At 36.7% G+C, this 15,279-nt stretch overlaps 1 protein-coding gene and 1 long non-coding RNA gene across 3 annotated transcripts in view; both read right to left on the bottom strand.

The window, feature by feature from the left end:
• DNER (delta/notch like EGF repeat containing) overlaps positions 1-15,279 on the bottom strand; it is a 111,342-nt gene that overhangs the window by 78,011 nt on the left and 18,052 nt on the right. The window lies entirely within an intron of this gene.
• On the bottom strand, positions 17-1,808 carry LOC135278940 (uncharacterized). Of its 2 annotated transcripts, none has more exons than XR_010346323.1 (3): positions 1,031-1,808; positions 385-466; positions 17-129 (listed from the first exon to the last, which is right to left on the bottom strand). It is a non-coding gene; the product is annotated as an uncharacterized LOC135278940 (long non-coding RNA). The 2 variants fall into 2 exon arrangements; XR_010346324.1 differs by having other exon boundaries at positions 20-103.

Genomic DNA, 15,279 nt, shown 5'->3' with positions numbered 1-15,279 from the left:
AATAAGTCAGCTATACCTGCTAGATTTGGTACTACAGCCTTGAGCTGAAATCTCCCCCTACAGATGCACTCTTGAAGCATTCAGCTGCAAAATACTTAGAAAACTAAAGCACAACTTTCTGAAATGAGTCTAAGGAGAAAAAGATGTAAAAAAAAATCTGATGTGTTAAAAACAAAAATGTTATTTATGCACATATATAATCTTTCCATTATTGCTTTTATCTACTACGTAAATATGTAGGAGGAATACAACAATCCATCTATTGCAGGGCACAGCAGAAAGAATTTTTAGAAGTACTGAGACCTACATTTTGGAACAGAAGCACTCCGAAAATAATATAGTCCCATTTCTCTCTTTTTCAGGAAAAACTGGGCTGCTGCTCACCTTTGAAAAAACATTCTTGTGAAATTCTTCATCACAATACTACTCCTTCTTGATCAAATTTTCTGTAAGTTCCCTGTAAATGCTAAAATATAAAACAATTGAAGTACCATCACAGGAAATCTACTGCAATCATACCCTCAGAGGCTGGTCTTGATGATCAAACATATGTTGGAACTGAGCTTCTAATGAGCAATGCACACTTATGCATAGTTGGATCCTTTAGTAAAGAGGTATAAGTTGCAAATTCAGAATAAGATTCAGAATTAGAGACTCAATAAATATCCTAGAAAATACCATTACCCTGCCTAACAGGTATTAGGAATTAAGATGACAACTCCTGATAGGTTCTGTCAGCTCTGATGGATATTCACAAAAAGACTGAACTTCCTACAAACTCTGGGTTTCTGTAACAATTCATTTACTCACTCCAGTTTTACTCCTGCCTCTCCGGGTTCAAACCCTTAAGGACCCTTTCACAGGCACCCCCAACATCTCTTTAATCTCCCATTTGAAGGACACCATCATCCAAATATCTGCGCACTTGTTTCAGGATAAACCCTCTCATAGTAGGTCCCTTCCTGCTCAGAATAGTCTGTGATGTCCTCAAAGGGGATTTCATTGAGGACTACATTAGCTCGTCACTCACCTCTGACAATGAGCTCAGATAACACTCAGGCACTGAGATTTCAGACATGCACCCACTTTACTGGGTGAGAATGAAAGAAAAGGAGTACAGCAGGTGGAAAATCAACAGGAGGTGAATAAATCTCTTTTCCATTGGGCAAGCTACACTAGGATACTTGGGTTACAAGTCAGTCCAAAAGCTTTCTTACATCTGGGCTTGCAAAATCCACTCTCCTCTCTAAAATCACTTAAAAAAATGCACCCCTCTTTACAACCTTAGTGTCTGCTTTGCTAGTTTACCAAATCCATACTATTTTCCTTCCCTACTCAAATGATCTGCTGCTGAATTACAAGTTCATGTGGAAGGATCAATATCTCTTAGCAGTAAACAATTCATTATCTAAAATTCCTGCATTTGATTCAGAGAAACTCCAGTCAATTTTTGATAATCTGTCATCAATACCTCATTGAATTCCAGGGCCAAATACACACTGGAAGAAAAAAATATAATAAAGAGACAGAAGCACAACACATTTGTGGTCAAAAAACCCCCAAACTTCTACAATCAGATACATATTAAATCCTCATTGTCGCAGCACTTGTCACAGTTGAGACAGCTGCAATACAGATTATCACCATACAACTTCAGAAAGCTTCAGCCCAGACAGAGTAACACCACACCGCATCAGAAAGCTTCAAGAGCCATCCCTTCTTGTTCTTTGTCCCAGCCCTTTATCCCCTCATGCTGATGCCCTGCCCCTGTGTGCCCTCTGCTCCCTTTGGTGGTTGGTCAGTGCCCCTGGGCACTCCATGGCTCATTGCTGTCAGTGCTGCTCACCTGCTGCTCACAGCTGTGCCCACTGGGGATGAGCTGGGCCAGCCCATCCCAATCACCACAAACTGTGTGCCTACACCTCATGGTCCTATCCCCTGAGAGAAATAAGTAGAGATTTGTGAAACACTGCTGAAATTACATTTGAAGCCTAAAAGGTGGAGAGATACAGCACGTAAAAAGTGACTTCTATTCTTCTGGTCTTCTCTACCAAATCACTGGCTTCCTGTGACAGCAGAGAGAAAGAATAGTAAATTAAGCATAAAATTCCCGTTTAAATCAGATAATCAGATTTAAAAAATTGCTTGTTAGGGCTTTCAGCAAGACCGAATTATGTATCACTCTCTGCTTTTGCCATATCAAGTGGAACAAAGGGACAGACTCTAGAAAGCCTAACACAACATGTAGTAAAATGGACTGTTTCAGTCCCAGTATCAACGTCTGCATAAATAATTAGCTGGAACACATGCATTAAAATCATAGGTATAGACAAAATACAAATCATAAACATGTACAAAAGCTGTCCCTTTGCCAATGACTTCACTTCTATTCATTTTAAGTTCACAAAACATCTTACCAGGAATGAACTATTGCCAGGACAATTTTACTGGAATTTAGTGCCTAGGTACATTCAGGTTAAATGTCAGTCCAGTGCTGGCAGTCACACTCTGGCCCTCAATAGATTCACAGAGTAAAGGAAGTCTGCAAGCCAGAAAATTTTTAAGGGATGTTCTTGGTCATGTGAATTAGTACTGAATTTGGAAACAGATTGAAAGGTAAGATAAAAGCATGTGGCTTGTGCACAAGCTTTGTGACATTGCTTTGTCAATATATTTCCAGCTTGGTTTGTCACACTTCTGTTACTTTTTTTATTATCCATTATTCAAACAGATTGCATATTTGATGAAGACATTCAGGAATAATTTCTTGCACACAAAAATGTCAAGTAAAAATAAAATAATGAGCAATTTCATTTTAATTTATGATCTCAAATAGAAAAAGCAAAGGAACAACCTCAATTATTACTTTCTTGCACTGCGATTTTAATTTTGTGTGGAACAGTCCATGTTACTTATGCCTGAAATGCAACTAAAAAAAAATTTGCTATACTGACTGAACAACCAACCAGAGAAACCCCTCCCTCATAAGCCAGTAGATTGGCAGCAAGCAGTGCTGTAGGTGTGCCTGTAACTCCCTGCTGTGGTACCTAGCACATAAAAAATAAACCAAATGTAGAGATCTGCCAGATAAATATTTGGAAACTGAAAAGCTGGTATTACAAGCAGATTGAAGCATGGCACCATCCCATCCTAAATTTCTTTAGGGTATGTTCCTTCTGCTCACTCTGATTGCAAAGACAGAAAAATAAAAGCAAAGCAAAGCAATGCTGTTTTTAGATAACAAACCATCTGGTAAAATGCCTACAATAATTACTCTGTTTCCTTTACAATAACTTTCCATATGTTGGTAACTAGTCATATTTTCTTGTCCCACAATATAATCAGCTTGGAACTAAAAATGCACTCTAGAGTGCTGAAATTGGACTTACATTCACAATTTAGGATATACCCTACTGCAACTGTACTTATTTTAAGCAGAAGATTATGCCCGTGATTTAATATGGTTCTTCACTACCAATCCTTATGAGATTTCAAATTGCAATGATCTTGCAAAATAAAGCATTATGATACACTTTATTATTCTCTCTTTTTTTTTTAGATAAAAGCCAGCATATCTATTTCACCTATTTACCTGCTCTACTTATTATAGAAATATTGAAATATTTCCAAAAATAAAACTATATTTTTATCTCCATCCCAGTAGACATACTGTATCTTTATCATCCTTTCCGTGGCCAAGATTTACTACCTAAGACAAACAAATGCACTGAACATTTGTTACACTAATCTTATCTAACCCCTTTTCTGCTCCCAGAGAATACTTCAATCTTTTCTTCTTGCAATTTTTATTTCCCATAAAGAGCTCTTACCAAAAAATGCACACGACTCCATATTACATATTACTGCACCCCACAAACTATGCAATTTTTCCTTTGAATTCCTAATAGAAACAATTTTTAGCTTGTCAGCATTTTCCAGCTATATCAAACTTGCCTAGCAAAATGTGTCAGTTCTATTTACAAACTCCACCCAACTAGCGAAAATATTTTTATATTGAAGGAAAACTGAGCTTAAGTTTCTAGTTAAGAGCTATAAAAAACTATCAGGCCCCCAGACAGAACAAGCTATTTATTGACAAAGCAAGTAGCAGGATACTGAGTGACATAACAAGACAGCAGAGTTTATATTCTATAAGAAATACTGACACCCTACAACTGAAGCAATGCATGACTTGTTAATATTCAAGTACTTGCACAACTAGATGACAGAAATTCTCTTGATTTAGCATCAAGTCTTTTCTCCATAGCTTGTCAAAATATGACAAGTTACACCCCACAGCAGCCAGCAGTACAGAAATGACCTAACAATGCAAACAACACCCCTGAGGCTGGGGAAAGAAATACTGGTAAAAATATATCCCACCTTCTTTAAATACAGGCTCCCAAAATTGGTATGAAAAAGTCAAAACACCTGGTAAATCACAGGAATATAAACTGTATGTTTGCACACTCCTTAATACTACAGATTCTCGGACCTCTGCAGCAAAAAACTGAACCAAACAGAACATCAACCTTAATTTTTCTTACAATCAATATTTACCCACAGGCCAAAAGCCAAGCACCAGATAGTGTGCACTGGCATCATGAAATTGCATTAGGGATGGAAGGGTTGGGAGTAAATAAACTGAAAGACAACTCCCTACTCTCCCCCCTCCTCTATCACTCAAAGCTAAGTTCTTAAAGTATGTCTTTGAGGACATATGCCCCTTTCTGAACTCTTGCTATAACTGCACACTTACATATCAGCAAACTCTGATGGTGTATAACAATATTTAGGCACAATTTTAATTTGCTTCTTGAAATGTAAAGATTACATTTATCAATTTTCTTTTAAAGAAAATGCAAATGAAAATTCTAACTTCTCTAAGAATTTCACACAGATAAGATGGAACAATAGTAAATTCCACACTGGTTAAGAGAAATAAAGCAAAAAAAAACCCCAAAAAGTACACCTCTTTGTCTATATCTGTCCCAGAAAGTATTTCAGTTGAAAATACTTTCAAATTTTTATATTTTTTACTCAGAGTCCTTGAGTCTTTCAAGACACAGAAAATTATGGAAGACTTTTTACATTCACTTCTTTATAAACAGAAGTGGATTTACATTTTGTTCCACTAATTTGAAGATACAGTAACATTTTGAGGATAAGCCAGAAGTCATACATCAGTGTTGTAGGTTACAACATATTCTTAAATTACAGGTTAAAAACAGAGTAAAGCAAAAATTTTATAGTGGGCCCTGCATCCAACATTTACATCCAAAACCTGATATTTATTGGCACACATCCCCATTGTTTCCTTTGTTGAAATCTTGCACTTTCTTCCGATCAGTTTGTTTTCTGTGAATAAAAACAAACATTTAATTGTGATTTTTACTAACATGAGTAAACATTATCAGAATTGACCTCTTACTGTTGGAGCATCAGATGCTTATAATTACACCAGACTAAGTCTGTGGACTATGTTCAGTATCTTTTTTTGTATTCATATAATGCTAAATCATAGTTTAATCCAAGCCTGACTTGGCCTTTTAGTGCTACCATCAACACTTATCTTACTAATGACCTGATGACTCTTATTTGGATCCTCTGCTCCATGGATCATCATAATTTTACAATCTTTCAAAGATCAAATAAAACTCTACAAAGTGATGATAGAGCTAATCCACTTGCTAAGGAAAATCCCCTTGATTCTACAGAGATTATTTCATACACTCCAGGATATCCTTGGCTGCTAAATACTACATCTCTAAACCAAAAAGAAGATGCTTAAAATGAGGGAGAGAAGGAGAGAACCTTTCCAATATTCAGTCTTCTTCACAACTATTTTATCTGCAAAAATGTTAAATATTCACTAACACTTGTTCTACCTGGACTCCATGGAAAAACGTGGCAGGCACAGGGAGCCTCTGTGTTTTAAAATGTCTGAATCCATGAACATCACAAAATGTATTGCCATAAAGTATAATGCCTTAAATCCCAACCAAGGCTTTGCTAATCAAACTTCTGGATTAAAAGTTTTACCCAATTAGCTCCCTATTAAAAGATATGGTTACTGAATTTTCACATTTCCTTTCCAATTGCTTCCTCTTATCTGATTTCTGTCCTTAGGTCCTTGTGATGACCTACATAAAATGGCAAAGCCTCATTATCAGAATTCTGCAGCACCCAGAACTGGGTGAATTGAAGAACCGAAGCCACAGCTGGAGCAAGAGACTGTACATGTAAAGTCAGGCAGGAAGGTGTTCCTTTGAAACAAGACAGAAATGGGCTCTTCTCACCAGGGCTTTGAAAACAGGTAAAATGTGAAGTTCTATTATATTTAAAAAAAGGATGGTTTAGGGGGGAAAAAAATCTCTACTTGATACTTTTATCCTCCTAATCTCTTTCTGCCCATCCAGGCACTCATTCAGGAGCACTGTCCCTCACAGATTTCACATGCTTACAAAGGAAGAAAAAAACAAACGTAACTTCTGCTGAGATTGTGATACAGAAGGGGACACTTCTTATACCCCATATAAAGTTAATGAGTAAATCCAGTCATGGAAAAGCCATGGAATTCCTAGAACTCTAGAAAGGACGTACACAGACATCATCCAAAAAATAGCTCATGAGTTTTCTTAGATTAGCACTTCACCTGTCCTCTAACAAGTGGGCCAGCACTGTTCAGCAGAAGAAGCAGAGCACACCACAGAACACTTTGAGTCTTTGAGAGCACATAAAATTACTGGGAGCATTACTTTCATCTTACTAACTGAAAGCAAAGTGGGAAGACAATAGTTCTGTCATTCCACCTAATTCTCTTGAAATCTGGAGTACTCTTGGGACCTGCATTGTGCATGAACTACTTTTTCAGATGCAACAAACACGCTGATGTTCAAGTGTTTACAATGCCAAAACCATCCCATCTTGCTGCCTATATATTCTGTCGTGACTGAACTTCAATATGAGGAGCTCTATTGTCAGCCACCCCAAAGATGACTTTCCTCCATGTGTGAAGGAAACTTCTGATGAAACCTCTCCAAACTCTTTCTGTTCTGATTTAAAAATTCTTTTTTTAGCTGTAAGAGGTTTGTTTATTATGCTTAGAATTGAGTATTGCTGTTTCAAATTTTATGAACTTCCAGTACTGGCAATTCTAATGGATCTCCAGGGCTCTGACAGCAACAAACAGTTTGTCAGAATTTCTTAGATTACCTCCAGTATTTAAGTGTCTATAAACATGTATAAACTCTGTATTTGTTCATAAACGTATCTTGGCTAAACCTGACAATAAAATCTCTGGTTATTTGCACTTCTGTTCAGAAGCCATCACAAAGTTCACCCGTGTCAAAACATTTGGGGTTTTCAGTAAATAAAGTAAAATAGCAAGATTTTTGTCATCTAACATTGACTTAGATAGAACTCTTAGCCCTGTCTATAACCTATGCTGATGGGTCATAGCTGGGGTTAAAGGAAAAAAAAAATACTTTAAGGATATTTTAACATGTTCACTGTTTCAGAACAAAACAGTACTGACAGCAACAACCTAAAAGCATCAAACTTCAGCCAAAACAGGCACAATGTGGATTTGCTTCATAGCCTTGTACCATACAATACAAATATCACCTGCATGTGTGCTACCACACAACATTGAAAGCCAAACTCTTGTGCCTCAAAAAGATATCAAATTAGATTAATTTGATCAGCCTTATTTTATATTTTTCCACATACAAGCTGTTTTGCTTATTAAGTGGGACTACAAAAAACATAATTCAGTTTAAATTGCATGTGTCATATCGAAGCAAAGGTTTCATAATATGTTCTATAGTTAATTTTGTTATAGAAAAAATCAGACAAATTGTTGTAGATATGGCTACTGCTTGTAACTGACAGTTACAGGTATGTGCTCCAATTCCACTGATTCTACAGAAGTACATTTTCCTAACAAGGCTATTGCATCCTTAGAAGACATTCAAACATATTTTTGTATTTTCAAGATATAAACAACTCATTTCCATCTTGCATTATAAAATTATATTGAGCATCATGCTGTATCTTATTATAAACAGGAACTACTTATTATAAATACATATAAGAAATGAACATTCCTAAAATCTAATGAACAAAACTGTGATCTGCATGCTGTGGTTCATTAGGTTCTCATATGAAAAGCAAAAAACACTCCAACCCAAAATTAAAAACTGTGGTTTTAAATTAGTTCTTTTAGGGCTCCTCATCTTTTGGCTGCAGTGGGAAATGGATATGAGAAGACAGATGCTGTAAGTTCATTACTAGCAGCTCTGCATTATTTCCCAGCCTTCCTGATACTATGAAGATTGATTTTTACTCTATTCCTTTAGATGTATGTGGATTTGAATAAATGGTTTGTTTTCTCTATCCTATTTCAAAAAATTTAGTATTTTTCTTTTTTTTCTCCCCTTTCCTTCTCCTTTGTGGCACATTTTGGAGATCTCTTGACCCAGCATACTCTCACGTAGCACTGGAAGAGAAATCATTAGCAATCTTGATTGAACTCTGTCATGGCTCCAAAGCAGCACAATTACGTTTCACATGGGGAGAGCAGTGCTGCACTTCCCAGAAAAGACCTACATTAGCTCCAGAACAGTGGGCAAAACAAAGATGCCCTCATGATCCAAGAATGGGGATAATTTTCACCACAGATGTGTGTAAGTAAGGAAGAGGAGATAAAAGCACTCGAGTTAAAAAACCTTCACAAACTACAGCTGACCTCTCCATCAGGCAGCTTATTTTCAGTACCATATGAAAGCTCAGGATGTTTATCAAACTTTCAAGTAAAAAAAAATAAGATTACCAGTTAATAATACATCTCTTGGATAAGAACAAAATTATTGTGTTCTGGGAGTTTTTTATTTTTAAATCTACCTTATTGCATTAGAATAAAGTCTGCCTTGTCATATTTCAAGGCTGTGTAATTTGGTTTTTTATCTCATGTCACGTAAGACTTTAGATATCTCTGAATTGCCTTAACACACCAAAGCAGTCACACCTCTACACTTTGTAAAAGCAAAGAAAGAAAATATGGGTATTTTTAAATAAAACAGGTATTTTAACTGATGTCTTTCATCAGATACTTTCATGAGATTTCATTTGAGGATACACACTGGAGGAAACAATGATTTGAGTATGTAAAAAATGGAAGAGGTTGCCCATTCACAGCAAAGTGCTCTGCACTTTTTAAAGCATGTATTAGTCAAAAGTGGATAATAATGCCAGGAATTACATTTATACAAAACCTTCTATAACTAGAAAATTATGTCTGTACAGCAACCATGAACCACTGATAGAGGGTTAGCACAATGTAGGCAATTCCCATGGAATCTGGTTACTGAAGTGATGCCAGGTTAACTGAATTGGTTTTGTTAAACTAAAACATTCTTTGCGCAGGGACTTTTCTATAATAGGTTTTCAAACAGTTATTTAAACTTAAATTGTGTCTGTGAAGTTGTGCTGTTCTCATTTTATAAGAATTTCATATAATCCTGCTAAAGAGAACTCTTGCTCCAAACTCCTACACTTTCATTGCTGCAGGCAGACATGGAGAGGGTAGATAGGGCAGGAGGATTATTAGACTGGAGACAGGCAGCTTTCCCATTTACTTCCAAAGACAGCCACAAATATTTCTTGTTCATGTGTTATTAATCAAGCCTTTAGCACTACTTTTTCTGCACTATCATGTCAAACCAACCTTGGAGCCAACACTGCTAGGTCTCCATGTCCCATCATCCATTTTCTTTTGTGACAAACTGGAAGCTCCTTCATATAGGAATGATTCCTCCCCTCTGTGTTATGCAGGTACAGCAGGATTCTCATTCACTGGTAATTGTAGAGATACTACAAACATACATGAACTATTATACACAGAATTACAAGAAAATGATGGTCTTGGTTGATTACCATGGCTGCAAGGTCAGAATGTTTATGGGAGGTTATTGCAGTCAGTTAAAATGACCCAAATTTGACAGGCTATGCAAACTTCAGCCCTTCCCAAGCTAAACCAATGTGAACAGCTCTCAACAGGAGAATAAGAGCTCTCAAGTGTGTTTTACACTGTCTGCCTAAAAACATCCAACCCAGGAAAGAGACACCTCACTGATCACTCCTGTCTGGAAGGGAGTCTACACCCAAGGACAACAGGCTTGTAACTCAGAAGTTCTATCTGAAGGTAGCTTAGGAAAAAACACATTTTTCTTTTCAGCTATCATATCTGAGAATATCTACCAGAAGAATGCCTAAATGCAAGAGCTTTGTAAGTTACATTACATCCTTAAAGACTGCTAAAAATTTAACTAGCTGGAATCCAAAACATGTGACCCTAAATTGAGAAGCTGTTAAATAAAATATGTAGGAACACACTCAAAGCTTTCATTTGGAATTCTATTGTGGTCATTCTATATTTGGAGCTTGAATGTCTCAAGAATTACCTCAGGTAACCCATTAAAAAAAAAAATCTGGTGGGGAGGGGCGGGGGAAGAAGTCAGTGGCTCTAGGAGGAAAAATAAAAATGAATCCTCTTTTTAAACCCACAGACTACATGAAATGTAGAAGTAAACAAGGACTTTGAAGCACATTTTGTCACAGCCAATAGTTTACCTAATTAAGTTGGGAGTTCATTGTCATTAAGCATTGTTTCAGTCTTAAGTGGATAGCCAGAATGAACAGCCAGCTGTCAGAAAGTGACAGAGATGAATATTAATGCATGTTGGGGGAAAAAAAGCCCAAAAGCTTTTCTGTCACATTAGTTTCTTACATATAAAAACATATTCCTCCATTTTGTGGGCTGAAAATAATCCCTCATTTTACCACTTTTTAACTAATACGTGGTAACCACCACACCTCTAGCCAACATTAGGCAAGGTGAATTTGGGGAGGGGGGTCCCACTATTAGATCATTCAGTTAATTGATCCTGATATATGAACCCATACACATAGGAGAAATCAAATCCTGATAGTCTGATAGAAGGGGTAACTGAAGACACACTTTTCCTGATAGAATCTGCATGCTCCAGGAGCAAGAACAAGGCAACATTGCATTTAACAGCCTCTGGTCAGGAGCTTACCAGCTTCAGAAGCTCCTTGTTAACTTTTCCCCTGTGGTAGAACTTCGTTTTTCAGAAAATACACTGACAAGGTGCTTCTCTATTCTATTTCAAAATAATTAAAATGTGCATACACCTGAAACAATAAAAAGTACTGGTTATGACAGCACGTTTGAAGATTTTGGAAACCAATTTCTTCTGAAGGTTTTTCTAATAATTTCTGGCAACTTCTTCAGTCCTGTCCCATATAATCTTCCGCAACATAAATACTATGTTGGACTGTTCTTGAAACATTCCACATTTTTAGGCAGGGCAATGCTGATTGGACTAATTTTTTCAATCAAATTTTCACCAGCCCAATATTAGTACATTATTTATAAGCTGTTTGCTGGTTTACTAGGTTTATCCATTAAACTAAGTAAGTCTTTTCATTGACATTTGTCTGAATTGAGACCAGGACACTATTTAATATTCAACCCCACAAAAGGCTTCAGTAAAGGACAGTAATGAAACTGACTTTAAAAGTTATTTTAGCAATTGTGGAACTATGAGCAAAAAGCAGAAACAGCAATATAAAAATCACTGAGTAAAAAGTGGGGCTATTTTCTTTTTGTAAGAATATGCCTTACAGAATAAAAATATTGGAGAAATTGCATTTCATGTGTATTTGTTTTCACTCTCTGTCAAACACAGATCTTCTAGCAAACAAATCAAGTTTGAAGGTAGCTTTTTGGATCCTTTATTAAAATTAGCTTCCCATCCATGAATTTCTCCTAGAAATAAAAAGACTCAACACTAGAAGTTTTAAAAACTATAAAAATTGTGTTATACATTTTTCTTACAAATTCTCCAATAGACCTAAATGTGAATTCTCCCATCAGTGTAAACCCATACATCATCCATATGATGATGGTCAAATCAAAGAACAAAAAATTAATCTAAATTTTCTTATTTGCAAGCTGATGATAAAATTATTTCTCTTTTCACTATATCATACAATTTTGTTTATCTAGCTGTTGGTATTTTATTCAAAGCAAATGTTCATTGTTTTCTTAAGAGTACGAAAAAACACATGCCACTGAAATTCTCCATATTTCAATGTGAAACAATGCTCACAGCTAAAAGGCAGTATTTTTATCAGCACAAAGGTCTTTTTCAATAATAAGTTCTCAAGCAGATTATGATGAAAAAGTTAGGATTTTTTTGTTTGGTTGTGGGGATTTTTCTTTTAAGTACAAAATAATTAAGGGTATCCACTTACACTTTACTGAACCAAGTACAGACTAGTCCTGACTGTCATACTTATGGATCCAATTTCTCCATAATGCCAGACTTCCCCATTTCTATTCAAATTACAAGCCATAATTGAGAATTTATTATCTATTGAATCTTATGTGTAGGACCATTTACTTTTTAATGAAACCAAACAAAACAACATAGTAGAAAATGTTCCCTAGTTACAAACATGCCTTCATTAAACCTCCTTTTTTAATTAAAAATATGATATTAAAGTCAGGTCTAATGTAAACTGTAAGATCTAAAACCCCAAGTAAATACTTTGATAAAAAGTTATTAATACTACCTCATTAACTTCAGTGCTTGTCAAACATGTCTATTAACGAATGTTAAAATTTAATCTTATGTCTACCTATTAAAAAGCCGAAAGCAAAGGGAGAAATGAAAGAACAACACATTATAACTAAAAGCCTGGAGCAATCAAGGCAGTGATAGTGATAGCAAATTTTATCACCTCCAGAACATTGAGGTGTGTTATACAAAAAGGAGAGTCAGATACATCTGGGGACAGAAAGAGAGGAATAAAACAATACACTTCTAGAGTAATTAGAATTATTATTTCTTTAATATTAAGCAAGGAATGTTTCTCACTATTTTTTACTTTCTATATAACATGGAGCAAGATTGAGAAGTATTATCAAAGGGGATAAGCAAACCCATAAATAAACTGAGACTAATGAGGAATTGCCACCAAACACCATCTTTGATATGGAAGAAAAAAATCTCAAAAATCATTCAAAGTAGGAGAAATTAGAAGTGACATTATACTGGCACAAAAGAAAAGAGACTTCAAAATAAAAGAACACATTTCAGAATTAGAAAAACCTTGACACTAGGTTTCAAAGTCAGAAAATTTGCTTTCCTGTAATTTAGGAAAAAAGAAAATCTGTTTCTTGTTTTTAACATAATCCTGCTCCAAATGGATGTAAATCCTTTAGATTTAATTTCTTATATATAAATCTGTCTCACATGACATGCAATGGAATAGGAATGGTGTCACTGCATATGCTGTTGGCAATAACAGTTTGGGGTTTTTTGCCTTACAATACTCTAATTTCAATCACACAAGTCATTAAGCGCTGCAGCTTTCAGGCCAAAAACTTTTGCTTACAACTGTCACAAAACTTCAAAAGATTTCTTATTTTTAGAAGTGCCTAGGAATACATGCTTGGTTTATTACATCAAAGAACCAGTTCACTGACATCCCTGCATCTGGACAAGACTAAGCATTCATGAAAGAAGTGCAAGCTAGAAAGCTTATTTTCCTGATAATGGACACTATAATTTGAAATGGTTGATGGTTTTGAAGAGAAACTATCACTATTCCCTGAAATTGTGCAATCCAGCAAAACAACCCGCCTTTCTGGCAGCACAGAATTCAGATAATGTGACAAGGAAGCTGGACAGCATTCCAGCCCAAAGCAGAAATTTTGCATTTCATCTGATATAAGTAAACCTGAATATAAAGTCACAAATATTTTTCAGTCATTTTGAACACAGATGCAGAGACATGTGCAAGCTGTGCTGCAGAAAATAATCAATTATTTGAGTTCTAGCTGACAATGTAATTCCTCAAACTAAACTTTCTTCCTCATCGTAACTGAGTGCTACCATCCACTGCAGTAACACAGCAAGCAAAGCAAGCCCTTTCTCTAAGTGAACTTTCATTCTTCTTTCTCTTTTTTCATTCTCCCTCCCTTTCTTTACTGCAAGAGATCATGTAAATAGAAGACTGAAATAAACTATCTCTGCACCAAGCTATCTAAGCATCAAGCATATGCCAAAAAATTCTGCTGTTAAAATCAGCAGATTGAAAATTAAATTGTCAAACATTTTAAATCCCAATGATTCACTCATTTGTAACAGGAAAATAGTATTTTACTTCTTTCCCTGTATGCAAAAATATCAGAATGACCTACTGTTAACTTTTTTACAATTAAAGATACTTGGCAAAATACACTTGCTTCCTCCTACTCAGAAACAAGTTAGAAAACCTCCAGGCCTGACTCCGTATTTCCTAATTTTATAAACCTTTCTCTATTTAATTTTAACATAAGAGGTGGCAATAAATTTACTTTACTGACTGTGCACATCTCAAACAGCTACAAAATACAAACAACGAGGCGCGGATCCTGCAGGAGTAAGAAAGAAAGGATGCAGATGGCATTGCAGTGAGGATTTGTGCTACGGATGGAAGCATTTCCCAGACTGAAGGCTTTTGTCAATCACTGAATTGTGCCCCTGAGCGCCGGGGTTTTGTCCCGCGGCTCTCGCGGCACAGCGGCTGAGCATCAGCAGGACAGGGACAAGGACAGGTCAGGGACAGGGACAGGACAGGGACAGGGACAGGACAGGGACAGGGACAGGGACAGCCCTGATGTCACCGAGCAACACCCAGCCCTGCCTGGACTGGAGGGCAGCTGGGCTGGGAACCCACCTGGGCACCTGCCCAGGCCCTGGGAATCCCAACCCATCCCATCCCATCCCATCCCATCCCATCCCATCCCATCCCATGCCATCCCATCCCATCCCAGTTGGGGCAGCTGAAGGGCCACAGCTGGAACAGCTGGACTGCAGAGAGCTCGGGCAGGACAGGCACTCTGCACCAAGGGCCACAGCTGGAACAGCTGGACTGCAGAGAGCTCGGGCAGGACAGGCACTCTGCACCAAGGGCCACAGCTGGGCTGAACTCTGAATAAAGGCGTGGCTGCAAAAAGCAACAGCATCTGCTCAATATTGGTGTTTAGCAACCTTAGTTAGTACCTTAGGCACTAAAGACAGTCTGTGTGTCTTCTGCAAAACCCTCTGCAGGAAGAATTGTTCCACACTATTAAGTCTTTCTATTATACATTTTCTATTATTAGATATTGCTATTTTAAGTTCTTCTCCAGGTCTTACAACAAAA

The sequence above is a fragment of the Passer domesticus genome, chromosome 11 (assembly GCF_036417665.1).
Source record: "Passer domesticus isolate bPasDom1 chromosome 11, bPasDom1.hap1, whole genome shotgun sequence".
Taxonomy (NCBI): domain Eukaryota; kingdom Metazoa; phylum Chordata; class Aves; order Passeriformes; family Passeridae; genus Passer; species Passer domesticus.
This window is presented reverse-complemented; position numbering and strand designations above follow the sequence as displayed.